The sequence below is a fragment of the Macaca thibetana genome, chromosome 3, assembly GCF_024542745.1.
Source record: "Macaca thibetana thibetana isolate TM-01 chromosome 3, ASM2454274v1, whole genome shotgun sequence".
NCBI lineage: Eukaryota > Metazoa > Chordata > Mammalia > Primates > Cercopithecidae > Macaca > Macaca thibetana.
The window spans coordinates 78,575,645-78,603,442 of record NC_065580.1 but is presented as its reverse complement, the minus strand read 5'-3'; the positions used below and the strand labels follow the sequence as shown (position 1 = coordinate 78,603,442).

General features: G+C 38.7%; 1 protein-coding gene and 1 long non-coding RNA gene across 19 annotated transcripts in view; one reads left to right on the top strand and one right to left on the bottom strand.

The window, feature by feature from the left end:
• The window catches only part of LOC126949973 (uncharacterized), a 78,172-nt gene extending 50,899 nt beyond the window's left edge, over nucleotides 1-27,273 (bottom strand). The window contains exons 1-3 of one of the 2 annotated variants that reach the window (XR_007724006.1): nucleotides 27,139-27,273; nucleotides 26,732-26,978; nucleotides 24,883-24,972 (exon numbers count right to left, since the gene is read on the bottom strand). This is a non-coding gene — a long non-coding RNA (uncharacterized LOC126949973). Of the gene's footprint in view, nucleotides 1-23,927; nucleotides 26,627-26,731; nucleotides 26,979-27,138 lie in introns of those variants that run through there. The other variant, XR_007724005.1, reaches the window with a different exon arrangement.
• Nucleotides 26,871-27,798, top strand: part of ICA1 (islet cell autoantigen 1) — a 155,724-nt gene continuing 154,796 nt past the window's right edge. For 6 of the 17 annotated variants that reach the window (XM_050782978.1, XM_050782970.1, XM_050782975.1 and 3 more), the window contains exon 1: nucleotides 27,375-27,464. The gene's annotated coding sequence lies outside the window, so the exon portion shown is untranslated. Of the gene's footprint in view, nucleotides 27,119-27,371; nucleotides 27,559-27,798 lie in introns of those variants that run through there. The other 11 variants (XM_050782974.1, XM_050782969.1, XM_050782976.1 and 8 more) reach the window with 8 other exon arrangements.

Sequence of the window (27,798 nt, the reverse complement as noted above, 5' to 3'; positions counted from 1 at the left end):
GGTATTTCATCCTATTTAGCTAACAACATAATTTTATAGTACCTCCATAGGGCATCCCAAACTTAAATCTAGCATAAAGTAAGGCAATATTGTTACTCATGATTCACGTGAGTCCTCCTGCATCCCCAGCATTCTGCTTGGCTCAGAGCATGTGTTTTCTAAATATTTGTTCAGTGAAGGAGACCAAATTGAACCAGAAATTTGTTTAGACTTCCATTTTTTATTTCTTTCCTCTTTCTCCCGACTCTTTTCTCATAATCTATAAAGATCTAAAAACTAAACTTTATTTGAAAAGAGTTAATTTTAAGTAAACGAAATCATTTTAACATATCTATCAAGAATTTTTCATGCATCCAGCTTTTTTTATTTTGGTGTTAGATAAAATCAATGATTTGACCAAGTTGGTGCATAACTAAATGATATTAAGTTACAGCTTACATTCACTTGTGCTCAGTCTGCTATTTAAAACTAAATTATTGCCAATAAAGATAGTCAAGTTTTCTGTAGCTTTTTTACAAATCTTAATGATTTGTACACATAAACAAACACATAGACAATTTCACTGGGTAGTTTTAGAATTATCAGAACTACTAGTGTTTATTTGGGTGTCCTGTCTATTATTCTATAAATACACTACAGTTTAATTAACTACGTAACAGATATGGTTGAGATCGGAGTAAGAGAGCTAGTTTCAATATACTTTTTGTGAGCAGCATTAGAAAGATAATTTTTAAATTGCTATTGTAAAGAAACAATAACAAAGAAACATAACCTAACACAGTGTCCAACCTGTGATAGGCACTCAGTAGATGTCTGGCTGGATAAATGGACACAGAGAAGACAAATAAATGTGGGATATATAAGTGTACACTTTCTTAAAACTATAGAATACCCTTATATTAGGGGAGATAGAAGAACATGTTTTTATATTCAAGAATCTCAAATATGATAAAAATAAATAATGTTCAATTTGCCACTCAAAAAATAGAAGAGGAAAATCATTTAGATCAATGTAAGAATGTTTTCATTCTCCCTTATTAATTTGAGCTAACAGAAAATACAAAAATCTAAGAAGAATTATAGGTTTAATGTATTAAGGAAGGAAGGCACTGCAATTAAATTTTGCGAACAGTATGAATGCCTCTTTAGAAGGAATTGATAATAAAAATGTTAGTATAAATTGAAAAAAAATCAAGAGCATTGAAAAAATTCAGAAGAAAAAGACAAAATTAATTTATAAAGACAGATCATTGCAACACAGTAAGTACCAATAATGCAATAGCAGAGAAACACAGCAGGAAGCCAGGAAGGAACTAGTTTCACAGTAATAGATTTACAGTACAAGAAAATGTTTTTTAAAAAGAATCATTAGGAAATGTTCTGGAATGATATGGGTTAACAGAAGCTAAAAGTGACATTTATTTTATAGAAAATACACACACCGCAGTATGGCCTATGTATAAGAAAGGTTTATTTAGAGTTTATATTTCCTTCTTGTTGAATTTCTTAAGGAGAGCTAAATCTAAATAAAAAAATTTCAACTTATGATTTTTAAATTGTATTTACACTAAGTAGTACAACAGATAAAAGTCCAAAGAAAAAATAATAACTTGTTTAAAAAATATTTATCTCTCCATTAAAGTGCTTCATGTTGTTCCAAGTCTTTTAAAACATCAATAAGATGACATGGCATCAACAAAAATCAAAAAGTGATGATAATTATCTTCCCAAGTAAGCCACTTTTCTCTTTGGTAAAGAAGAGAAAAAGTAAACATTATAAGGCTCTTTCAAGCTCACTAGCACTCTTAAATTTACAAACCTGGGGAGGGGGTCATTTTCTCTGAGGCAGATAATTCAAATGGCTGGATATTTTTAAAGGAACATTAATTGTTTATAAATGTAATTTGCTATCTTATTTCTTCAGTGAATACCATTTCATATTAGTGATCTAAAATCGTTAATGCTTTCCTCCTCCCTGGCCAGTGCCTACTTTTCTGACACACTTGATCTGTTCTCTATAATGCAAACCCAAAGTTAACTGGAAAAGAACAAAGCTAAACCTTATCATCATCTACAAGAGTGATTCTAAACACATTGACAATCGAGCTAGACAAATGAGATATAATTTCATATTTACATTTAACTATTGCTTAAAAATACTTTGAAGTATAGTCCTTTAAACGTTCAAAGTTAGAGTGTTTCTGGTTGAGTCACTAAACCAGCATTAAAGTAAAATACATGGTTTCTTTTTAGTTCTGTTTTATTTTTAATAATGTTGAGCCAAACATCTATTCAGATCAGTAGCAAATCACAAAGGTTACAGGAGCTGAGCTGTCCCCAAATTTTTATAGATAGTAAGAAGAAAGAGGGTCCATGATTATGTTCTCTCAGTCTTTTACTTCCTCGGTCTTCTGGATTACTCAATGAATATTTAATAAATGAATGGGTGAGGGAAGGAAAGAAGGAAGAAAGGAAGGGATGGAAAGAGGGAAGGAAGAAGGGAGGTAAGGGGGAAGGAAGGAATTTTGTGATGTAAAAGTACTTAAACCATCTCAAAAATCACTTGACAAAACAAGCCTGCCCAGGTGATGTGAGTTTTCTGGGACACAGCAGGCAGTCCCCCATTTGAAGAAAAAAATCTGCTTGCAACAATTTTTTCTTGTGGCCTAAATTTTCTCATTCATCAAAAAGCCTTTTATACCACCATCAGTGCACATGGGAATAGTCCGAGTCACAGTAACTGAAAGTCAATTTCACTTAGCAGCATTTCTCAAATGTTGACCCATGACTGGCAGAGACTTTATGTCAGAGTCTGCCTGAGACAGAGCTGTTTTGCACTTGTTATCTCAGAGTAATTGTCAGCAGCAACTCACTTCACTCTCCTAAGTGTGCTAGTTTGAAAATAATTTATATGGTCATTCAACCAATGACTAAATGCATTTGACACTCCTGGTTCTTACTAAAAGCAGAGCTTACTGGGTCCCACCTTGAAATGAATAAATGAAATTTTTTTTTTTTTTCGGTGCAGGCCCAGGATAATACATTTTAACAAGCCCTCCTTCCTCCTGCACTGACCTCCCGCTCAGGTTAGGTGGCCCCTGGTCTCCCCACAGGTGCTGGGACCCAGTCAACTCCTTATAGCCTGGAACTGCTGAATTGTTCTTTGGTTTCCAGGCCATGGCTTGATAGTCTGTTGTCACCCCAGTTCCATTTTGAGTAAATGACCTTTTAGACAAACTGGCAACAAAAGTTTTCAAAACTTTAAAAAAATAATAAACAAAATAGAAGAATCACTGCATCCCCAACCCCCTAATAATTGTTAGGAATACTAACGTGTGAGAACCACTGCATTATTATACAATAAAGACTATTATATTTCAATGGGCAAAACCCCAGAAAGGCCAGTAAATAAAGAAGATAGGCCAGCTGCAGGGGCTCACATCTGTCCTCCCAGAACTTTGGGAGGCCAAGGCGGGCAGATCACTTAAGGCCAGGAGTTCAAGACCAGCCTGGTCAACATGGCGAAACCCCATCTCTGCCAAAAATACAAAAATTAGCCAGGCGTGGTGGCACTCACCTGTAGTCCCAGCTACTCCAGAAGCTGAGGCACGAGAATCACTTGAACCCATGAGGCAGAGGTTACAATGAGCTGAGATCATGCCACTGCCCTCCACCCGGGGTGCAGAGCAAGACCCTGACAAAAAAAAAAAAAAAAAAAAAAAAAAGAAGAAGAAGAAAGAAGAAAAAAAAGAAAGAAAAGAAAAAAAGGCAGGGATCTACCATCTTACTATCTTGTCTGGCCACTGCCTGAGACAAATACGTGGCTTCTGTTCTTAAGTCCCTATTAAAGGTTTCTTTCTAAGAAAAATTTAAGAAAATAAAGAAAAGCAGATGAGGTGACATTGTTGAATAATATGCCTAACGCCACCAATATATAATTTTGCTGATTTGGCAGGTTTCTCCATGGTCTGTATCCACTGCTGGCAGGACATGTGTCTTTGTCTCAGTGGCAGCATGGTTGATGAAATGGCAACATATGAGGAAGCTAGTGCAGGAGAACTTCAACCAGGTTCTGCATGTTTTCATCCTCTAGTTGCCATTACTCCAGGTCCATGTGTCTTCACGTCCTGACCTAGTTTTCTCACCAGCCTGGCTAACCTAGGCTACCTGTAAAAACTCATTCATTCCAGATGGCTGGGGTTTTTCCCTCCACATGTCATCCTCCCTAGTTCCTAATTTTAACTCTAGAAAAATGAATGTAATTACTCCAGTAATGCTGTTTTTTCCACCAAAGAATTAAGGGAAGGGGAGATTAACTCAGATGTCTTCTTCTTGTAGCTTGCTTCTTCACAAATACTTGATAATGTTTAGCTAAAATTGAGGAACCACATCTAGGATCACTGTATATATAAGTAGTCTTTAATTTCCACATTTGTTAATGTTCTTTGGTTGCAAAGAGTGTAAAACAACTCTGGTTAATTTAGGCAAAGAGGAAAGGTTATCAGAAGGACTATAGAGCACTTCATAAAATGCAGGGGACGACTGAGGGACAAAGGCTCAAAAGGACAAGAAATGGGGACACTCCAGGGCCTCAGTAGGAGTTTACACATCTCCCCATCTCTCTGTCTCATCATGCCAGATGTTAATCATCAAAATGAAGAACATAGGTGGCAACTCCCAGACAAGCAGCCATGGCCAGGAAGACAGAATCACAGAGCACAGATGTGATCTCCTGGGGCTACATCTGTATACAAACAAATAATCCTTCTAAGAAAGGAGCCATGCTTAGCCATAGCCGTACAGCTACCCCCAAAGCTATCTGCTACGATCTACCCTCTGGCTGCCCAGAACACCCACATGCTTGCTTACTCACATACATATCTTTCTTTATCTGTATCAAAAAAAAAAAAAATCACCATAATGCATGATTCAACCAAACATCACACAATGGCAACAGGAGACAACCAAAGTCATTTCCAGTAACTGCACTCAGGGGTGGGACATTGTCCTTCAAGTCTATGACCTCTGACTTACGTCCATTCATTCTCAGTTATCACAATCCCATCTCAGTATTCTTCAGTCTATGAACTACACGGTGGATTTAATTGATATTTAGATGACTTTATATAGCTCTGGGAGAAATGAAGAGAAAGAAAATTTATTTACTTCTCATGTTTAAAGGAAATGTGAGATAAATAGTATACTTAGCAGGAAATACTGGGGAAAGCTACTGTCCTCCATTCTGCAAGAACGCATACGACTGCTGCTGACATATAAAATATGTACTTTCCCTGTTTACTCCAAGTTCTCCTGGCTTTCAGCCAACACCTCAGCTTGTCAAGCATCTTTGCCCTGATTGTATACAGAATACAAAATCTCCAGGTGGCAATCTCAGCTCCCAATTCAATAAAACCTACTTTAAAAAAAAACTCTGCTTGAAGCACTCCTCCATTGGGTACTGAATTCCTTATGCTAAAAGAGTTAAGGGAACATTTTTAAAAATTAAAGCAAAAATTCTAAGAGTGAGAGAATAGGTATAATTGTAAGAGGTGCCTTCATCCCTAGATTCTTAGGTTGTGTTCTGGTTCTGAAAGTAATAACCAATGTATTAGTCATTGTTTCTGCTCATGTTCTATATCTCACAACATAACATGCCATATCACATCTGCTATTTTTCAAATGGCATCAGGGCTAAGTTTTCAATAGGTCATTCCAGTAGTTTCATCAGGATGACTGGATATTTACACAGTAAGGCCAGTGAGTTATTAGCCTATTGCCTTACTTATCTTATCAAGTGGTGAGTTCATTGGTCAGAGGCCATATATAGAATCCTGCTGATGTGTTAGTGGCATGTAAGCAGGGAAAGCAAATCCAAGTTCAGAAAGACTATTCCAGTGATGATAAGTCCATGATAAAGAAGCATTCCCAACTTAAAATAATTTAGCCACTACCAGGCAGTAGACCAAGTTCCTGAGAGGTGCAGTGCCAGTCACTGCTGTTAACAATATATAGATGAGTCTGGTAAAAGGAGATTTATGCTGTTAGACCCAATTATTACCTCCATTCTGGCCATAATATCTGTTACATCCATGAGCCAAGAAACTGGCTGGGGACAGAAAATGACTGACTCGCGTAGAATAAATCACTTTGTTCTCCTGGATATTAACAAACTAATACGGTTTTGCCGTGTCCCCATCGATATCTTAACTTGAATTGTAGTTCCCAAATCCCTACATGTCATGGGAGGGACCTGGTGGGAGGTAATTGAATCATAGGGATGGTTTTCCCCATGCTATTCTCGTGATAGTAAGTTCTCACAAGATCTGATGGTGTTATAAAACGCTTCCCACCTTGTTCAGCTCTCATCCTTCTCCTTCCTGCCATCATGTGAAGAAGGATGTGTTTGCTTCCCCTTAGCCATGATTGTAAGTTTCCTGAGGCCTCCCCACCCATGTGGAACTGTGAGTAAATTAAACCTCTTTCGTTTATAAATTACCCAGTCCTAGGCAGCTCTTTATAGCAGTGTGAGAGCAGACTAATACACAAACTCTTCTATAATAATGGCTTCTCAGTGAGGACTCACATGAACCCACATGTTTTCACACTTCAGGCCCATTTTCAATAGTGCATCAACTTTCCTTAAAACCTACTTGTCATCAGTTCTCCAGTCTTGATCCTTCTAAGTCTCTGACCATCTAATCAGACCAGGACTAAAAATGACTCATTGTGTACTCATCAGCTTTAAGCATCTCTCAAATCTCAAGTCCTTTCCCCAATATCCCCACCATTGCCCAAGTCAGTCTGATCCCTCCCTCAGAGACATCTCTGACTCCCCACAATTCAGAAATCAAAGGGTTAACATCTGGCAAAACTGGACTTCGAGACTAGTTTCAGTGTTAGATTCCAATTGTCTTACTTGTTAAATATTTTTAATATCACCTCTGAGCAAATTATTAGCTCAGGAATTGGTGTAGATCCTGACCTCAGATACAGTTGACAATATTTCCTTCCAGGTCAAGTAGACAGTGAAATTTATGCTCAAAATCAATTATTGTGAGCATTTTCCTTCTCGACTGTACTTCACAGCCACACTGAAGGACAGCAACACCTCCTCTCATCCTGTGTGGTGCAAAGTCATCTGCACACCAGGTTCAAGTTAGGTCTCTCAGTGAAGAACTCTCTCATTGGGCCACTAGTCACTGGAAACTCTCCATGAAGCATAGGACGAAAGAGTAATGTAGTAGGAATACAACTACCTGCTTGTACCATTTACCTGTGTTTTTAGGCTTCTCCACAGGCTCAGCCTCATAGGATTTTTTTCTTCCTTTTTAGTTCACTCAATGTGGACTACTGTTGGGAATGCTTGACTTTATGGCTAAGTACCTGAGACAACACTCATTCCATGTCAGGTATCAAAGTACTGAGATCATCTTATACCAGAGAGTTGGGTCTTTCAGTCTCTATCAGAGCCCAGGAACAAGCCAGGAGTCATGTTTCAAAATAAAGGGTCATCTGCTAAAGGGGTCTTTGCATTTTCCCAAACACAAAAGTTTTCCTCTGTGATGGCTCTTGTAGGCACTTGTCATGGATGCCATATAGCTCTCCAATGGGCCGCACACCATTTCAGCAGCACCAAATCCATTTGCTCACAAGGGCCAAGGGGCAGAGCTGCTTGCCTTGCAGCCTGAGCCAGCTGGACAGCTCCTTCTCACTTTGGGCCTCACTCAAAACAGACAGCTTTTGGCAGGTCAAGGTCACCCAGAAAAAGTCAGAGTATGACACCCAAAAGTGGCACTACTACTTCTCAAACCTAAAGAAGCCCCTCACACTATGCCTGGTAATTTTTTTAATATTTGTGAATAAATAATTCATTACTTCATATTAATTACAAACTGAATGTCCAACTTCAAAGTGCTAAAATTTCCAAATGCTGCTACATTATATTAATCACATTTGGTGATTATTTTTCTCTTGCTTTGTTTTATTCCTGATTTAAAATTACCTTGTTATGAAAAGAACTGGAAGTGCCTTGTTATGTCACATTATTGCTTCTTCCTAATAAGATGACAGCAAGAAGTTACAGAGTAAGACAACATCTTAAGAAGTTCAAGAAGTAAGTTAATCATTTAGCTACATTCAGTTTTTATGTTGAGTCCATGTGCAGAACTCTGCCTGTTTGTAAAACTATTTAAGGACCACTCAAAAGAAAATCTTAGAATCTTTAGTCCTGCTATAAGACAAGTAAAATAAATGTTGCCCTGCCTAAGTGGGGAATCATCCTTTGCTATGTTCTTTCTTTGGAAGCCATCATGGCAAAGCCTTTAAAATGTAAATATTTATCAAGCATTTTAAAATAAGTCACTTTTTTGTCCATTCTCTTTAACAAAAATCAGAAGTAAGTTAATACCTACATTTTTATGAGCCATGATTTCAATGGTTCTCACACAAGTTGATTTTGAGTGCACCCAAGAAGTGCTTCATCTACTTCTGCAAGTATTTATTGATGATTACAACGTGCAGGGAGGCAACAGAGAAATAAGACTCAGACAACACACCATCAAGAAGTTTATAGCCCAGTGGGGGATATTAATAAGTAAATATAAAATTACAATATAGTTTGACAAGTTGTAAGACATGACAAACCTGAGAGTGCTATGGTATTAGGGATTAGGGAAGGCTTTCTAAAGGAAATGATGTCTAAGCTGAGGCCTAAAGAGAAAAGTAGAAGCCACCCAGACCAAAATGCTAGTAAATGAAGGGAAGGGAGTATATATAGGGCAGAGCACATTATGTGCAAAGACTCTGAAACCACAGAGAGCCTAGCATGTTTGGGTATCAAAGGCAGTTCAGTCAGGCTAGCTCTTAGAACTGGGTGGTGGTGGTGGTAGTGGTGGAAGAATAGAGAGGGTAATTGAAATATATGAGTGTGACACACACAGTTCCATGCCCACACTACAGCCTTTCTTTCCTTTCGCTGCAGACAGAACCTCTGAAAACTGGCAGGGATCCCTTGATTTAGGGACAGCTAGGAAATGAATCAAGGTAATTTTCACTTCACAGTCATGAGTCTAGAGTTGGACATGTGAGCCATTTCTGGCCAATGAGATCTAAGGATAAGTCCACAGGGGCTTTCTTCCCGGCTAGAAACAGACCCTTGCGAGGAGAAAGCTTTTGCCCTCTTCTTCCCCGTCTGCAATGCTCACCTAGATCTTAAAGACTATTTGCAGTTCCTATAACCATCTTGTGATCAAGGAAAAGACCCAAAGAATAGCAAATTGCTGACTAAGTCACTATCATTTAGTTGAGTTGATAAACCAACCCTGGAACTGTCTTTGTCAACATTTCTTAATATGTGAGAAAACAGGATGCCTTTATTATTTAAGTCTACTTGTCATGTGTTCTATTACTTTCAGCTAGGCACATTCCTGCGGGTTTTATAAAGACTGAATTGATAAGCCAGTTCCATCTCATGAAGGCCCTTACAAGGTATATTCTAAGCAACACTTTTTATTTGCAGTGGCAGAAATCTATTTCTATCTGGCTTAGATAAAAGGGGCTCTTTATAGCACTGTACTGGGGTATCTCATGTGATCCAAGAAAGGGTTGGAAAACTACTTCTGAAAAGACAGAACCACATGAATGAGAGCTTCTAATACCACCTGCAGAATATTCCCTACCTCTGGGCCAGATGCAGTGGCTCATGCCTGTAATCCCAGAACTTTGGGAATCCAAGGTGGATGGATCCCTGAGGTCAGGAGTTTGAGACCAGCCTGCCCAACATGGCAAAAACCCATCTCTACTAAAAATACAAAAACTTAGCCGGGCATGGTAGCAGAGGCCTGTAATCCCAGCTACTCAGGAGGCTGAGGCAGGAGAATCGCTTGAATCTGGGAGGCAGAGGTTGCAGTGAGCCAAGATTGCACCACTGCACTCCAGCCTGGGCAACAAGAGCAAAATTCCATCATTCATATATATATATATATACACACACACACACACACATACACACACACACACACACACACACATATATATTCCCTACCTCTAATCTCTGATCTTCCCCATGGGTTGGTTTAATCCTTTCTCACTACTGACCAAGTTCCTGCACATGGTGAAAAACATGGCTACTGACAGCTCCTGAGCTTCTCCTTTTATAGCTTCTCCTCCCCAGGAAGGACTGGCACATGCTCCCTCTAATATTAAATTTTAAAATCTCATTTTATTTACATCAGTAAAGAAAGAAGATCCAGGTGGCCAGAGCAATAGATAACCACCTCATAGGGAACCACCAGAAGGTTTTAAGCCAAAGAAAGTCTTTATTCAGTACAATTAAATTTGTACTTTAGAAAGATGTACCCTAGGTTTAGGCTAGAGAATGGATTAGGAGGGTCATTCCAGGAAAAAGGACAATTGCCATAACTTAAGTGAGAAGTCATAGTGCCTACACAAAGGTGGAGATGGCTCAGACAAGATTAAAGTTCTTATATAAATAGTGCTAATCTAGCCATTTGTAGTTAGTACTCCTTTCAAAATCACAATAAGGAATACAACTTGTTTATGGTGGGGTGCAGGGGAGTGGACAGAGAACTGCATATATAATTACAGCTTTAAGTAAAGTTTTAGAAAGAGATTAATCAAGCTGCCAGCTTCTATCATAATCTACTTTTTTTGTTTTAAAGTCTACTTTTAAGATTTTGTAGGTTTCAAGTAATGCTGAGGCAATACTTATTAGATGTTGATTTAACATAAAAATTGATTAATAACTTGCAAGTTTGTGTAGGACATAAAATATCAAATATGAAAATCCAGTTATCCAAGCTTATCATGTGTTCCTACCAACCTAACAAATTTTAGTAGAAAATCATTTGCTGCATGTTTTGCAGAAGGAACACAGTTTATCTGAAATCAGAGGCAGATGACAACTCACGTTGTATGTATTAAGATGCTGGTAAATGAAAGTTAACTGCTCAAAATAAAAGCATAGTCATGAAACTAAAGAAGACCAAATACAATTGTACAAAATAGTAAAAAACTTAACCCAAGATAATTATCAAACATGCTATTCTTGCAACTTAAATATGAATGGGTGATTTCATTGTTATTGATAAGATTTCAGAAAAATATTTTCTTCTTTTTAGTGTCTAAATCTGTTCTAGATGGGTGTTTCTTAAAGAGTGGACCACAAACCAACACAACAGGGGGAAAATTTTGACAATATATGGAAGAGGTTATGTTGAGGAAAGAAAAGGTAACAGAGGAGGAAGATGAGGATAGCCTCAGTGTAAACCAATAAATAGTTACTGCATGTCCCAGGTTCCATGCTAAGATTGGCAACATAAGTTGCCAGGTTTCTGCTGCAAACTTACCAACCAATGCTTGGTAGCTCCTCAGGGTTACTGAGCCAGATATGGCCTGAATAAGAGCACACTTACCACCATTTACACAAAGATGAAGCACAGGAAGAAGGGAACACAGTTTCTTACACATCTGCACCTGGACTCTGTGCGCCCTCCCTCTGTATTCTCTACCTTACCAAGGCTGCTCCAGCCTCTCAGTGCCAGAGTTAGTGGTTCTCAAAATATAGTGTGTATCAGAATAACCTGGGGAGATGGCTTACAATGTGCAATTATTGGCCTCACTACAAGGATTGATCCATTAGTTCAAGATAGAATGCCCATTGTTAATGAGCCTCGCAGATCTACTCACCCACACTGAAGTTTAAGAACCTCTGCCCTAAGGAGAGAGCTTCACTCCCATGAGGGAATCACATATTCTCTGACTTTTTAAAAAGGCAAGTCATGGTCATAGTCATTGGGGAGGTTTGAGTATATATTAAGATACATTTTAAATAAAAATTGTAGGATTAAAGATTAAACAGTAGTAGTAATAAGAAATGGGACCTATGTGAATTTAAAGACTTTTAAAAACTAGTCTAAAATTGTTTCTGCTTTACATGATGAAGAGATTATTTTTGACATTAAAAAGTAGAACGTCTATGACTAAATCTGGTAGATATAGCAGAAGGCCTAACCAGAAATATCAAACTCGCCGTGGTTAACAACAGGGAATCAGAATCACATGCTGATCTTTATAAACTTATAGATGCTACAGTCCCACTCCACACCTATTGAATCAAAATATCGGGGGATAAAGCCCAGCCAAGAAAAACTTTGATAGCTGGCAGGGCTGAGATGGTCTGCTTTCAACCAGGACAAAGACACTACTGCCACCTGATGGAAATGTACCTAAATTGTAAGGACAGCTTTTGGAATGGCAGTTTCCTTTGCAAGCTGGATCTAAGCTAAATTGTCGAACTGGCAATCACAATTATAACCATAAAGAATGTAAATATACAGAAAAATGCAAAAATTTCTAACTCCACATTTGTTCATTTTTATTGAAAATATTAGGGCTGGGCGCGGTGGCTCACGCCTGTAATCCCAGCACTCTGGGAGGCCAAGGCGGGCGGATCATGAGGTCAGGAAATCGAGACCATCTGGCTAACACGGTGAAACCCCGTCTCTACTAAAAATACAAAAAAGTAGCCGGGCGTGGTGGCGGGCGCCTGTAGTCCCAGCTACTCGGGAGGCTGAGGCAGGAGAATGGCGTGAACCCGAGAGGCGGAGCTTGCAGTGAGCCCAGATTGCGCAACTGCACTCCAGCCTGGGTGACAGAGCAAGACTCCGTCTCAAAAAAAAAAAGAAAAAAGAAGAAGAAATAAGAAAATATTTTGGGCTGGGTGCAGTGGCTTATGCCTAGGCAGAAGAATGGCTTGAGCCGGGAGTTTCAGACCAGCCTGGGTAATATAGCGAATCCCCATCTCTATAAAAAATTAAAAAATTAGCCAGGCATATGCGTGCGGATTTGTAGTCTTACTTACTCAGGAAGCTGTGGTGGAGCACTTGAGCCCAGGAGTTCGAGGCTACGGTGAGCTATGATCATGCCACTGCACTCTAGCCTGGATGAGAGCAAGACCCTGTCTTTAAAATAAATTTAAAAATATAAATAAAATATTTGAAGCCTAAAATAGAGTGTGTTAGGTTTATATGGAGTTTTGTCATGTATAAAGTATATTCACATGCATTAATTAGATTAACAATTACATATTAGGAGGGGAGTTATTAGCAACATTTTATATATGAAAAAACTAGCTTAGAGAGGGTAAATGATTATCCCAGCTGTTCCCAAACTTGTCTGCATGTTGGAACCACCTGGGGAGCTTCAAAAAGTACTCATGCCTGTGTGGCAGCCCTAAAGATTGAGATTTAGTTGGTCTGGGTGTGGCCTAAGTTTTGGAATTTTTAAAAGATACTCTGATTCTAATGCGCAGAGTTGGGGAAAAACCAGACCAGCCCCCAATCACCTAGACGGTAGTGAATGAAACTGGAGTTCAGGTGATTTGACATCAAATTAATACTCATAGAATTATATTTGACATAAAGCTCAAATATAATAATTATCCTCAACTAATACCCATTGAATTTTACGATAGAGAAGGGTTTTCAGATTCTTCTGGCCATAAGAATCAGCTGAGTTAGTTATTAAAAAATGTAGAATCTCAGGTCCCTCCACAAAAGTTTTCTCTTTGGAATCGCATGTTCCCAGTCATAAATGGGTGCTAAAATTGTGTACACATAGACATGGTGGAATGATAGGCAATGAACACTGGGAAGGGTGAGAGGGTGGAAAGGGTGCAGATGATGAGAAAGTAATTAATGGGTATGTTACTCACGTGATGGATACCCTAAGAACCCTGACTTGACTACTACACAATCCATGAATGTAACAAAGTGGCACATTTACCCCATAAATTGTACCAAAAAAAAATCTGATTTCGAAGGAACCTGGTGAGTGTACACATTTCACAAGTGTTTACCTGATTTGGGGGATAAAATAAATTTGGAAAATCTATAATAGAGAATATCAGACCATGTAGTATTATAAAACAGTAGTATTGAGTATCAAAGGTTGGTTTGAAAAATGGCTAAGAATTAATGGAGAGACTTTATCAAAACACAGCCAAGAAAATTAACACCCCACCCTCAGAGGGTCTAGTTGTATATGAACTATTCACTCATCCATTAATTCAACACACTTGGATTAAACACCTAACATTGTACATTCAAGGCACTATGGTGGATGTGTAAGGGAACACACAAGCTGGGCAGAGTCTTTGCCTTCAAAGACCTAATTGCCTAAGTATATCTCTTGTGGGAAAATGCATAATGTTTGAGCTGGGTCTGGGTTGTACGTCCAATAGCTCTTGTTTTTCTAACTGAGAAAGATTTCATTTAAGCTTGCTTCAGCAAGCATTTATTCAGACCTCTAATAACTGTTTGGGACATACAGATAAAGTTGCAGTAGTAATGGTGGTAGTGGAGAAGGGAGGGCCAGGAGTTTCTGGGGGACTCCAACTTGGAGTTCAAGGACACACTAAAAGTTTGGCATTGGCAATTGGAGACAGTGATTGTTCTTGGTAAATATGTCCAGGAAAAGGAGGAGGCTGAATGTGGGGAATGGTGATCAGGAGAGGACATGCCGAAATCAGTATTAGAAGGTGAGAGGTGAGTAAAGAAAATTAGGACTGATAAAGGCTTCGAATGTTTAGATTAGGTATGGATTTTGATGTAACCTGTGGAAAATTTCGTAGATGGGACTGAAGCCAATCAAAATATTATGTAATTAGCTTCATACTTAAAGAGTAACTCAAAGACCTGAGCTGTCTTCTATTACTTGACATATCATCTCCCATCCCACCACAACCCACACACACATTCGATTCTTAGCATAAAGTAGTTACAAAGAGTATGTAAATTATTTATTTTGTGATTACCTAAGCTGATTTTGTATTCGTTAAAATACACAATCGTAGGTGGAAGCTGTTTTTAAATTCCAGGTAAGAAGCAGAGTTAGAAAGGCAATGGAAATAAGAATGAGAAAAATGGACACGACAGCTGAGAGACACTATAAAGGAAACTGCAATTTCCTGTAGTGAATCATAAACTTGTAATGAACCAGAATTTAGCAACCAATTGAGCATATAAGGTAAACTACTAGGAAGGAATTCAAAATAACACTGCAGTTTTTAAGCTTGCCAAGATAAGGAGAAAGAGCTCTGAGAGAAAAAATACTTTTCGGTCACATCAAGTTTGAGATAATAAATGCTTATTGAATGAATGATACGCCATCCTACTACTCTGGGAATAAAATAGAAAACCCTAGTTATACATATATATAAAAATCAATTCATGCTCCTCCCTTCCCATCCAAATCTGTACAACCTTAGGCCCCCAAAGAAGTGATGAGATTCCTAGAGCCACTTTTAGCCTTTTCAAATTCCAGTGTCTTGCTGCAGGTCTCCTCTATCAGCTCAAGGATGTCACCAAGGAATAAAGTCACTTGAAGTATGAACAAAATAAGAATAAGCCAGTGTAAGCGTCTCTCCATCACAGAGTGTCCAAGATTTACCTAAGCAAGTCACATTTGTCATGGCAGTGGCAGCAAGAGGGGAGGAAGTCATGGACTTTCAGCACTAGAACTTTTAGCACTAATTTTAAAGGTTGGACCCGTCATTAGAACTGAATATTACACAGTAAGGAATTTCAGACATCATCTAAACTAGTATTTCCCAACATTTTCAAACGTGAGTATCTCTTTTATTTTGTTCTAGTGTCAAAATTTAAATCTTTATTTTTGTCAATTATAAAATACTATATGTGCACTTCAAAAATTCAAACACTACCGAAGAGTATAAGTGAAAATACAACTTTCCCCCACCTCCAATGTCAGCCAAAAAAAGATCACTCTGCAGACATAGCTTCAGTTAACATTTTAGTGAATATCATTACAAGATTTTAATGTTACATAGAAAATATTTACATAAACAAAATCGTATTTCACACTGTGTTATATAAGCTGCTATTTTCACTTGAAAAAAAAAAAATCTTGACCTCATCCTTTTCAACAGCTGTCAATGTTCCAACGTGTAAATGTACCATAATTTTGTTAACTAATCCTTCCTTCAGATGGATGATTTTTGTTTGTTTGTTTTTTTGAGACGGAGTTTCCCTCGTTTCCCAGGCTGGAGTGCAATGGTGCAATCTCCGCTCACTGCAACTTCCACCCCGCAGGTTCAAGCGATTCTCCTGCCTCAGCCTCCCAAGTAGCTAGGATTACAGGCACCTGCCACCGCACCTGGCTAAGTTTTTGGGGTTTTTTTGTTTGTTTGTTTGTTTGTTTTTTAGTAGAGATGGGTTTTCACCATGTTGGCCAGGCTGTTCTTAAACTCCAGACCTCAGGTGATCCACCCGCCTCAGCTTCCCAAAGTGCTGGGATTACAGGCCACCGCACCCAGCCAAGATGGACAAATTTTTTAACGGTATAAATAGTGTTGTTGTGATTGTCATATTCACACATTCACTACTATAAACTTCCATATTATTTTGGCAAGAAAAAATTCTAAGTGGACCTACTGGGTCAAAAGATATGTACCACTAATAATTTGTAATATTGCCAAGTTGCCTTCCATAAAGGGTGTAAAATTGTTTCTTTCCTCAGTTTATGAGAGTATGACAATGCTCATCTCCCATATTCTCATCAACCCTGAGCATTACATTTTTCATATTTGCCAATAAGATAGGTGAAACTGGTTTTGTTTAAACATTTTTTAGTTTAAAAATGTGGGTTTCAAAAATGTTTGTCATTGGAATTTCTCCTTGAATTGTCTGTTCCCGGTTTTTACTCACTCTTCAGCTGAAGTATTCTTGAGGATCTTTTTTCTTTCTTTTTGAGGCAAGGTCTTGCTCTGTCACCCAGACTAGAGTGCAGTGGCACAATCACAGCTCACTGCAATCTTGAATTCTTGGGCTCAAGGGAGCTTCCTGCATTAGCCTCCTAAGCAGCTAGGATAACAGGCATTTACCACCACATCTGGTTTTTTAAAAAAATTATCTTTAGTAGAGATGAGGTCTCATCATATTGCCCAAACTGGCCTTGAACTCCTGGCCTCAAGTGATCCTCCCAACTCGGCCTCCCAAAGTGCTAGGATTACAGGCACCCAGTCTGAGGACCCTTTTTAATATCAGAGAATTCCTAGACCCTCCTCAAAAAAATAGTAGATGTGCATATAATATATGTCAAATTTATATCAAATGTGTATAAATATATATCGATGAATATAATATAGATCAAGAAATACATAATGCAAATTCATTAATGGAGGAACTTTGACTTCTGATCAAAATGGAATAACAGTGACTAGATTTATGTTCCCTCCTGAAATAGCCAAAACAGAACAAATGCTACTCAAAATATTGGATATTAGGCAAAGAAGAATGGTCATCCCTTGGAAACAAATGAGGTGAACTCTATGCTTTCCCTAACTTAGCACCTGGAAAAAGTTTCCAGGCCATGCTGGAAAAAGAGGGAACCCAGGAAGAGCTTGGCAGTCTCTGTGAATTAAGAGATGGAGCTCAGAATATAGCCAAGATGGACTGGGTTTGCAAGACAAGGTACCAGAAAGGAGAGAGTTGTACAGAGATAAAATTCCAGAGATCTACAGTTTTCCCCTCCACTATTCAGTTGAGTATTTATCAGCCCACGCACATGAGGAAAGTCCTGGAGACCAGGGAAAGAACCATCAGAAAGGATGATAAAGAACAGTGCCCCCAAGTCCTCACACAAATCTGAGAGCAGTGCCTGTTTTCAACAGCCGGGGGGAATTCCTCGTATATCAGGGGGCATCAGTCTGTTAGAACATAAAGAATGGTATTGCCTCAGTAGTAGAGAAATATAACCTCTGACTAAACACAGCTCTGGTCCACCTAAAAAAGCTTGAAAGCAAAACCAAAAAGGTTCAATCTGTTTTCAAGTAACCTAACCACATGCAGAACAAAGCTCAAAAATATTTTAGAAATACAAAAGTATGTACTATGCAATAACATAAAATTTACTGTGTCTGGGATCCCATCAAAAATTATAGGAAATGGAAAGAAGCAGAAAGATACAAACATAATGAGAGTAAAATCAATCAATTGAAACTGACTCATAAATTATGAATTATAAAATAAGAAGACACAGATTTTAAAAGTTATTATGATTGCATTTATATGTTCAAGAAACTAGAGGAAAGACTGAACACAGTAAGTAAAGACATGGAAAATACTTAAAAGACCCAAATTGAACACCTACAGATAAAAACTACAATTGATGAGATTAAAAAATTCACCAGATAAAATTAACAGCAGAATGGACTTTGCTAAAGAAAGGGTCAGTAATACTGAAGACATTGCAATAAAAACTATGAAAAATAAAAAAGACCAAAAAAACCCAGAACATCAATGAATTATAGGACAACTTCAAGCAGTTAAATATATGTGTAGCTGGTCTCCAAAGGAGAGGAGAGAAAAAGAGGAGTCAAAAACATTTTCGAAGACAAAAAAACTGAAGAATGTTTAGGTAATAAAGTCTTTTTAGAACAGTTTTAGTTTTACAGACAAATTAAGCAAAAAATACAGAGAATTCCCAAACATCCTTAAACACACACTCATATATTTGGCAATTATAAATAAAACTGCTACAAACATTCCTGTACAGGTTTTGTGTGGACATGTTTTCAACTCATTTGAGTATATACCAAAGAGCGAAATTGCTAGCTCATATGGCAAGAGCATGTTTAATTTTATAAGAAACCACAAGACCGTTTTCCAAAGTGGCTATACCCCTTTGCATTCCCACCACCAGTGGAGAGTTCCTTCATTAGCATTTGGTATTGTCGGTGTTTTGGATGTGGGCCATTTTAGTAGGTGTGTAGTGGTATTTCATTCTCTTAATTTGCAATATCCTAGCTATATATGATGCTGTGCATTTTATATATGTGCCATCTGTATATCATCTTTGGTGAGGCATCTGTTCAGATCTGTTGTCATTTATTTTTGAAAAAGGATCTCACTTTGTTGTCCAGGCTTGAGTGCAGTGGCATAATCCCAGCTCACTATAGCCTTGACTTCTGCAGGCCCAAGAGATCTCCCACCTCAGCCTCCCAAGTAGCTGGGACTACAGGCATGCCACCACCATGCCTGGCGTTTTTTTTTTCTTTCTTTTTTTTTTTTTTTTGAGAGACAGAGTTCCACCATGTTGCCCATGCTGGTGTTGAACACCTGGGCTCCAGTGATCCGCCCTCCTCAGCCTCCCAAATTGCTGGGATTACAAGCATGAGCCACTGTGCCCAGCCCTTTTGTCCATTTTTTAAATTGGATTATGAATTTTCTAATTGTTGATTTTAAGAGTTATCTGTTTTGAATAATAGTCCTTTATCAGATATATTTTTGAAAATATTATCTCCTAGTATATTGCCTTTTCATTCTCTTGATGGTGCCTTTTGCAGAACAGACGTTGTTAATTTTAATAAAGTCCAATTTATCCATTTTTTGCGTGTGTGTGAATCGTGCCTCTGTTATTGTACTTAAGAAGTTATCACCAGACCCATGGTCATCTAGATTTTCCTCTATATTTATCTTCTAGGGGTTTTATACTTTTGTGGTTTGTACTTAGATCTATGATTTATTTTGAATTAATTTTTCTGCAAAGTGTAAGAGATGTGTCTAGATTCATGTTTTTGCGTGTGGATGCCATTTGTTGAAAAGACTTACTTTTTTTCCATTGACTTGCCTTTGTTCCTTTGTCCAAGATCAGGTGACTATATTTGTATCTATTTTTGAACTCTCTATTCTGTTCCATTGGTCTATTTGTCTATTCTTATGCTGGTACTACACTCTTGATTACTGCATCTTTATAGTAAGTCTTGAAGTCAGGTAGTGTCAGTCCCTCATCTTTCTTTTTCTCCTTTGATATTGTGTTGACTATTCTGGGTATGGACAGAGTTTTTCAAAGTTTAATTTTAACTATAAACCCACAGCTCCAAGAAGCTCAACAAAGCCAAACATATAAGAATAAACAACACTAACGACATCATAATCAAACTGCTTAAAACAAATGATAGGGGAAAAAATTCTTTAAAGCAACCATTGAAAAAAAAAAAAGATGGCCAAAAATAAGAATAACAGAAGATTTCTCAATGAAAACAATGCAAGCTAGGAAACAATGAAGCAAAATCTTTAAAAGTACTGAAAGAAAAAAGTCAATGTAGATTTCCTTGCCAGTGAAAAAAGTTTCAAAAACAAAAGCGAAATAGAATTTTTCAGATATACAAAGCTAAGAGACTCATCAGTAACATACCTTCATTTCAAGAAATACATTAATGGTTTTAAATAAATTTTATTTTGTAATCACATCATATACATTCCAAAAAGTGCTGTTTCTGTTTGTCAAGCAAGTTGTTCTGTTTGCGGGCATTACTTGTTAGGGATTTGAATCCCAGGATCCTTTGTGTCACCACTACAGACCCTCATGGTCCTGGGACCCGCAGATGGAGAATCATTATATCAGAATACAAACTTCATAAGAAATAAAGATCCAATCCAATGTCATGGGGCAGACAAATGGATTCATGAGGATAAAGGCTGAGCTGCAATGATAATATTAAAATATAGTGACTTAAAAATATTAAACTTTATTTCCTTCTCATAAAACAAACCAGGCAGAAAGGCCAAGGCAATACAGCAGCTCAGGGGGTCAGAGGCCCAGGTTCCTTGCCATTCCCAAGGTCTTGCCCTCACCTGCATGGTCAAAGGTGATCTAACCAGTGGGAAAGAGAGAAAGTAAAGATTAGGATGTGTTTCTTTCAAGGGCAGGACACAAAAGTTATATGCATCTCTTTCTGTCATATCCTATTCACTACAACCTAGTCATATGACCACACCTTGCAACAAGGGAAGCTAAAACCAATGTAACGTAGCAATAATGTGCTCACCTGAAACTTATATTGTAGTTTCTGTAGAAAAGGGGAAGAATAAATATTGGGGAAATGATTAACAGTATCTGCCAAACCAAGTTAGTGACTGAGTTAAAACTAGAAGGGGAAAGCTCATCAGATTGACAATTAAGAAACAGGGATTGCAGTTGTAATTCAGCCTCTTATCCCATGATTAAACCAAATATTTGTCCATGTTTCACCTGACTACCTTAATTATCTGCACCTGAATTTGAGTGATTCTTCTCAACTGTCCCTGTGTAGGGGGAGCAAGCTATACCAAGAACTAAGAGAATTTCGTCCTAATTTTTAAGTTAAATCCTGTTCTTTATTGGACAGTGTGACCCTTCGAGGAGTCATTAGCTCTACATCTATGAAGACCAGTGCACAGCTGTGAACTCTAGGCTGATGCTAGCCCAAACTCCAGCACAGTTCCTAGTCAGAAGCAGGGTTCTACTCTACGGCACATGACAAAATTCTTCACCTGCAGTGAATTAAAAAAATATATACCATTTTGATGCCATCACCAGCATTTTCTTGCAGAAGTTCCAATGGATGATACTAGGGGTGGTGAGATGGAGAGCAGCATTATTTATGCAGAAATCTAAGCTGGTGTGGTAATGAAAATAATTACCTTTCTTTTAGTGTAAAACAAGGCTCCTCTCTTCATTGTAGCCTTAATTTTGAAAGGAAAGGAAGTTAATTTTAATTAATAAAAGTTAACGCTACTAATTAAACATTTGTTCTATTTTCACATGCACACATAAATCTGCCTAAAGATATAACTAACTCTGCTGAGGGTATAACAAAAGCTTTGATTTGCTATATAGAGAGTACAAATGATCACAGGAATTAAACTCAAATTGGCCAAGATACTTAGTCCATATTCTTGAGTAAATCCAATTTGTTTTTAAGGATTACACAATTCAGGAATAAATGACTTTATTTTTATTAATAAAATTTGATGTAATCTTTCTTTAAATTTATAACATCCTTTAAATTTATAACACCTATAGAAATTAGACAATGATTTTAATAATTTTTAAACATCAGTTTTTTCTAAGTTTATTCTTCTAGATTATCTAATTTTAATCTGCCAGCAACTCTAAAGAGAAAGTGATTTTTTTCTTATTAATGAGCTGAGCTCTGGAGAGATTTATATGTATGGCTCTTATTAAACACATTGATAATGATAATAGCTTAAGCTCTGTTCTCAACATCCCCTACTATAGAACAGGTACAATGAGTACTTATGATGCTGCCAAACACGAATCAGGAAACAAAAGGATTGCAGAGCTGTAGGGGCTTATAAATATCTGTCTAGAAGGAACGGTAGAGCGTTCATTTGCTTTACAGTACCCACACACCAAGAGAAAGTGGGGCATTCTGCCTCACTTGCTCATGTTGGCTGAGATCTGAGATCATAAGGAACATTTAGAACATCAAAAATATGTATCAACAGTCTAATAAAATAGACCAGATCATATGTAAGTGAGAAGTTTGTATTTGTATGTCCATATATAATTTATATAAATACATATACATGCAAGAGAGAGATTATTGAATTCAGTCTACATGATAATCAATGTCAAATCAGAGATGGCCTATGGATTAAGTTCCACTTGAAACAAATAAATATATATTCCTATGTATTAGGAATATGACACTGTTTCAGTCACATGAGATGAAATACATTGCTAATTTAATTCATTTTAGATTACCTCAGAGGGAGAAGAGAGAAAGTAACTTGGCACACACTAAGGAGCCTTGGGAAGTATTCAGCTAAAAGGATCCCCTAAGACATAAGACCATTAAATAGCTCCTGAAAAACTTATTTCCTATATGAATATTCCTATAATTTGCTCATTCAAAATAACTGGCATTAATTTGAAAATATCTCTGAAGTGAGTATTCTTTTTTAAGAATTAAATAGAAGTTTGGGGCTTTAGTGTCATAATTCTTATTTTGCTTTGTTTTGGGGGGTTTTTACTGCAAGTGCAGATTTGGGGCAGGTAGAGTGGGAAGCTGGTTTTGTTTTACCTTCAATGGTATCCTCCATTAATATTAATTTTTCAGGACAAAGTATCACTTTACCTCCTTGTTATTATTAAGTTCAATTCCATAAAATTCACTATTATCTGTGTTTGTGCTTATCCAAAAGGTTTTGGCAGGTAGTCTGCTTATTCCTGCATTTAAACAGAGATAGCTAAGAAGACTGAGATGCTATAAGACTAGAGCACACTTGCAAAATATTTGTGCGGCAGGAACTTTCCTTTATATTATCATGAGGTATCCAGTGGATGGACCTGAAATATTTCTCTTTCATTAACAGATTTTTCTGTCCTGTTTCCTCATATTTAGCTTCTTAGTGCCAGTAGAATTTGAATAGTATCCAGAAATCTGAAAATAAGTCACATATTTGGGGGTTTGCTGTATGGTTCTTACCCTGTAACTATTCATGGGGAAGACACTGGATTTACTGTGTACATGTGTGCACACATGTGTGTGTACGTGCCAATAAAACTATAAACACCTTTTTTTTTTAACTTTTTAAATAGCTTTACCGAGACATAATTCACATGCCACTAATTCACAATGAATCGTAAATTGCACATCTCAATGGTTTTTAGCATATTGCAGATATTGTAAACATCACCAGTCAACCAATTGTAAAACATTTTCAACACATGAAAAAGAAACTCCTAATCCTACTACTTTGGGAAGCCAAAGTAAGTGGATCACTTGAGGTCAGGAGTTCAAGACCAGCCTGGCCAACATGGTAAAGCCCTGTCTCTACTAAAAACACAAAAATTAGCTGGGCACGGTGGCACACACCTGTAGTCCCAGCTACTCAGGAGGATGAGGCAGGAGAATCCCTTGAACCCAGGAGATGGGGGCTGCAGTGAGCTGAGATTGTGCCACTGCACTCCAGTCTATGCAACAGAGTGCGACTCTGTCTCAAAAAAAAAAAAAAAAACCAAAAAAACACCAAAAACCAACCAAACAAAAAATACCAAAATTAGCTTGGCATGGTGGTGCATGCCTATAATCCCAGCTACTCAGGAGGCTGAGGCGGGAGAATCACTTGAACCTGGGAGGTGAAGGTTGCAGTGAGCCAAGATTGTGCCACTGCACTCCGCGCTGCAGGACACAGCAAGACGGTCTTTAAAAAAAAAGAAAAAAGAAAAAAAGAAAAAGAAACTCTGTACTCTTTAGATCTCACTCCCTATCCACCCATACTCTCTCCAGCCCTAAATGATCACTAATGTATTTTCTGCCTCTACAGATTTCTCTATTCTGGACTTTCGTATGAATGGAATAATATATTTGTGACTGGCTTCTTTCACTCAGTATAATGTTTCAAGTTTTGTCTAAGTTGTAGCATATATGAGTACTTCATTCCTTTACATGGCTGAATATTCCATTACGTGAATATACTACATTTTGTTTATTCATTTGTCTACAGCAGGACAGTTAGTTTTGACCTTTTGACTATTTTGAATAATGCTGCCATAGACATTTGTGTACTGTAGACATAGGTTTTTATTTCTCTTGGATATAGACCTAGGAGTGGAATTGTTGGGTCATATGGTAGCTCTATGTTTAACCGTTTAAGGAACTTTCAGACTGTTTTCCAAAGTGGTTGCACCATTTTACATTCCCACCAGCAGTTTCCACCACCAATTTACATCCTCGCCTGGGTTTATCTTTGGACAATATTGCTTTGCCTAGGATGGCAGAATAGAATGACAGAAGGGTAACAGCCCAGTGACACAGTGGAAATCATACCAGCCCTAGACTGCCTACCTTCCAATTTAAGTGAGAAAACAACCCCTATTTCATTTAATCCACTGCTATTTCAAGTCTCTGATAGTAGCTTAACACAAATCCAACTCTTGTGGTACCATTAGCATACTTGAATCCAGGAAGCTCTTGAAAAAATTTGAATTGAATATATAAAGATTTTTTTTCATAGAAAATTTTGTCATCCTGTTGTACACTGGAAAATGCACCTTATTTCTCTCCTAATTTCTGATCCCATCATTCAATAGCCATTCTCCTTAGAAATTGTTCTGGGTTCTCACTAGCACCTCACTGGTGTTCTGCGAGATGGAAACAACAACTGATTATTCAGAAACAAATGCAAGTGTTATTGATGGAGTCATGTTTTTAATGGGAAGGAAAAGCTCTCATTGTGGTGATGGAGAATGAGCAGGAGTTGTCTATTATCTCCTTTCTCAACTATTATCCTAAGTGTTAGGACAATAATTAGAATGATGAAAAGTCATTTAAGATTTTCTCCTAAACTTTCTGGGAGCCCAAAGAATTTCAGTGCCATGTTGACTACATAATGCTTGTATCAGGTATTTGTTCTCTTTTAGACATTGCTTTTGAAGCCATTTTTAGCCTCTGTAACAGGTTAGACTCACAGTCACAGTTTTCACCTTGGAATTCAGAAAGGGTAAAAGAAAACTGTAATTAGTTGCAGCTCAGCTGTCCCTGTTTTTCCCCCTCATGCTTTTGTTCCAATCATCTGCATTTTGAGGGGATACTTTGAACACACACATAACCTCCCATTCTACTGGCTGTTTTGTAACAGATATAAATATTTGCCCCAAAGCCAGCCTTTGACCAATGGGGCTTCTGATTAAGTTTTAATATAACTGGTAAATCACTACTGGTAGAAAGGAGAACATTACAGAGTCAGGAAAATGCTTCAGTTAACTGATGATATGCTCTGTCAACATTTATTGAGCACCTCTGACGTTCATTACGGCACTTCATTCTGTTAAAGAATAATAATCTCTTTATCCTTTTAACTCCTGATAATAGATTTTTACACATAAATTTACAGTTCTTGGAATCAATGTATCTTAAAATATCTTAACAATCTTTCTTTTGTAAGGAAGCCTTTCTCATTTTAAAGGTTTTGGGTTTTTTTCTTCTTCTTCTTACATATGGCAAAATCATTTGGCTTGTGTTGTTAACAGGTTAGTTTGAATGTTTCTTGTAAGAGCCAAATGTATATAAGCAATGCTTTTCTCTCGAAAATTTCTCCTGAATCTCAGCTTGTCAACAATTTACTATTTTGTAGACCATATTCATGATTTGTTTACTCATACACACTTATTAAGGAGCTGTTTACTCAGCTCCAAAATTTGTGTTAGATTAGGACAGGCTCAAATCTATGACACACAGAATCCCCAAAGAATAACTTTAAAGGTTATGTAAATTTCTGGAGCTATGCTATCTTATTATCTTTCTATTAAAATGTCAACATCTTCTATACTTTTTCTCCATCCATTCTGGCAAGACACCAAGCTATCTTGAGATTAAACTAAGTCTCCTAGTTCAGATTCAAATCCCTGCTCAATAATCTCTTTATGGCACTCTGGGCAGTGTCTTCATTTGTGAAATCGGGATAATGATTTTATCTACAGTATTGGGTTGCTGTAAGGATTAAATGTAAAGCATACAGCATGTGCCGGACATATAGCTAGCACTCCATCCATGTTAGCGCAGGATTTCAGATTTGTCTGCATCATTACTCAATAACTATCATTCGGCCCTTTTAAGTTGTTTCAGCGACGACTGAATGAACTTATTTATAAATATACAACATAACCAGGGATGAAGTCATAGTACATTGAGGTTTCATTTCCACATAGATAACATTAGGAAGCAGCTACGCCAACACTTTTTCTTCCTGTGATCTGTACACTGCAGGGTCTCTAGAAACAATGGTTTGGTTCTTTCCTGGTGACAAAGGATAAGAGAAGATGAAACTGCTATAAATGGCAACAACTTAGAAATAAAAGATACAGAAATATATGGGCATGAAAAATATATAACTATACATACACAGCTGTTTTTAAAACATGGCCTTTATTCTTGAAGCTCAAACTTGATTTTCAGGTACAGCAGGCCTCTGTAACTTTTCTTGGCATTGAAGTCATGAAGTCTCCCGTCCTCTAAAGCTACAGAAATTTAACCTGGAAGCAAGCAACAGGCACTACGCACGGCACGGAGGGAACCCTGGGGTGTACGCTGTGGCTCCCACCTGTCCGCCAGGTCATTGTGACGCAAACGCTATGGCCACGTGGAACACCTGCCGGAGAGCAGGGGCGGGGTCACTCTGGGCGGCGGATCTGAGCGGGGGATACCCCAGGAGATGGGGGTCGAGGAGAGACCCCGGGGAGTAGAGAGAGAGAGACTCACTCCCCGAGTCCCCGACCCGCCCCAGGCAAGGTGAGGTCAACGCCACTCACCTCCCCCTGGTTACCCTGGGAGGGGTCGCCCCGGCCGGCGTCTGCGGGAGGGGAGAAGCGGGGAAGGGAGGCAGTGGGGACGCCCAGGCAGCTGTAGGTATCCGGGCGGCAAGGGCGCCCGCACCCCCCCGGCCGCTGCGCTGCGCTGCGGCGCGCACGGGCTCCGCCGGCTGCTATTCCGGCTGGTGGCGGCCGCCGCAGGAAGGGCCGGTTCCTGCGCTCCCCCGCCCTTTTCCCTCGCCTTCGGCTGACGCTGACGTCGGATGAGTGATCCGCAGGGACGCTCCGACCGCGGCCGGGAGGCTCCTGGGGCCCGGGGCTCCGAGGTACCTGCCCTCCGGGGTCGGGGCGGGGGCGCGCCGGGCGGGCTGCAGGAAGCAGCAGGAGACGCCCGGCAGCCGGGACGGTCGGGGACGCCTGGTAGGAGCTGCCTTCTCTGCCCTCCGCGGGCGGCGCGTGATAGGCGGGTCGCCTCCTCGGGTCCCGGATCCCGGTGCGGGAACCGCATCAGCCCCTTCCTCTCCCCTCCTCCCTCCGGCCTGGGAAGGTCTGGAGGATGCGCGCGCCATGAGAGCGTGCGTCAGCCCCGGGGGAGCGGGAGGGAAGCATTCCGCGCTCCGGCCCCAGCGCTGGGAGCACCGGCACCCACGCCAGCCCACC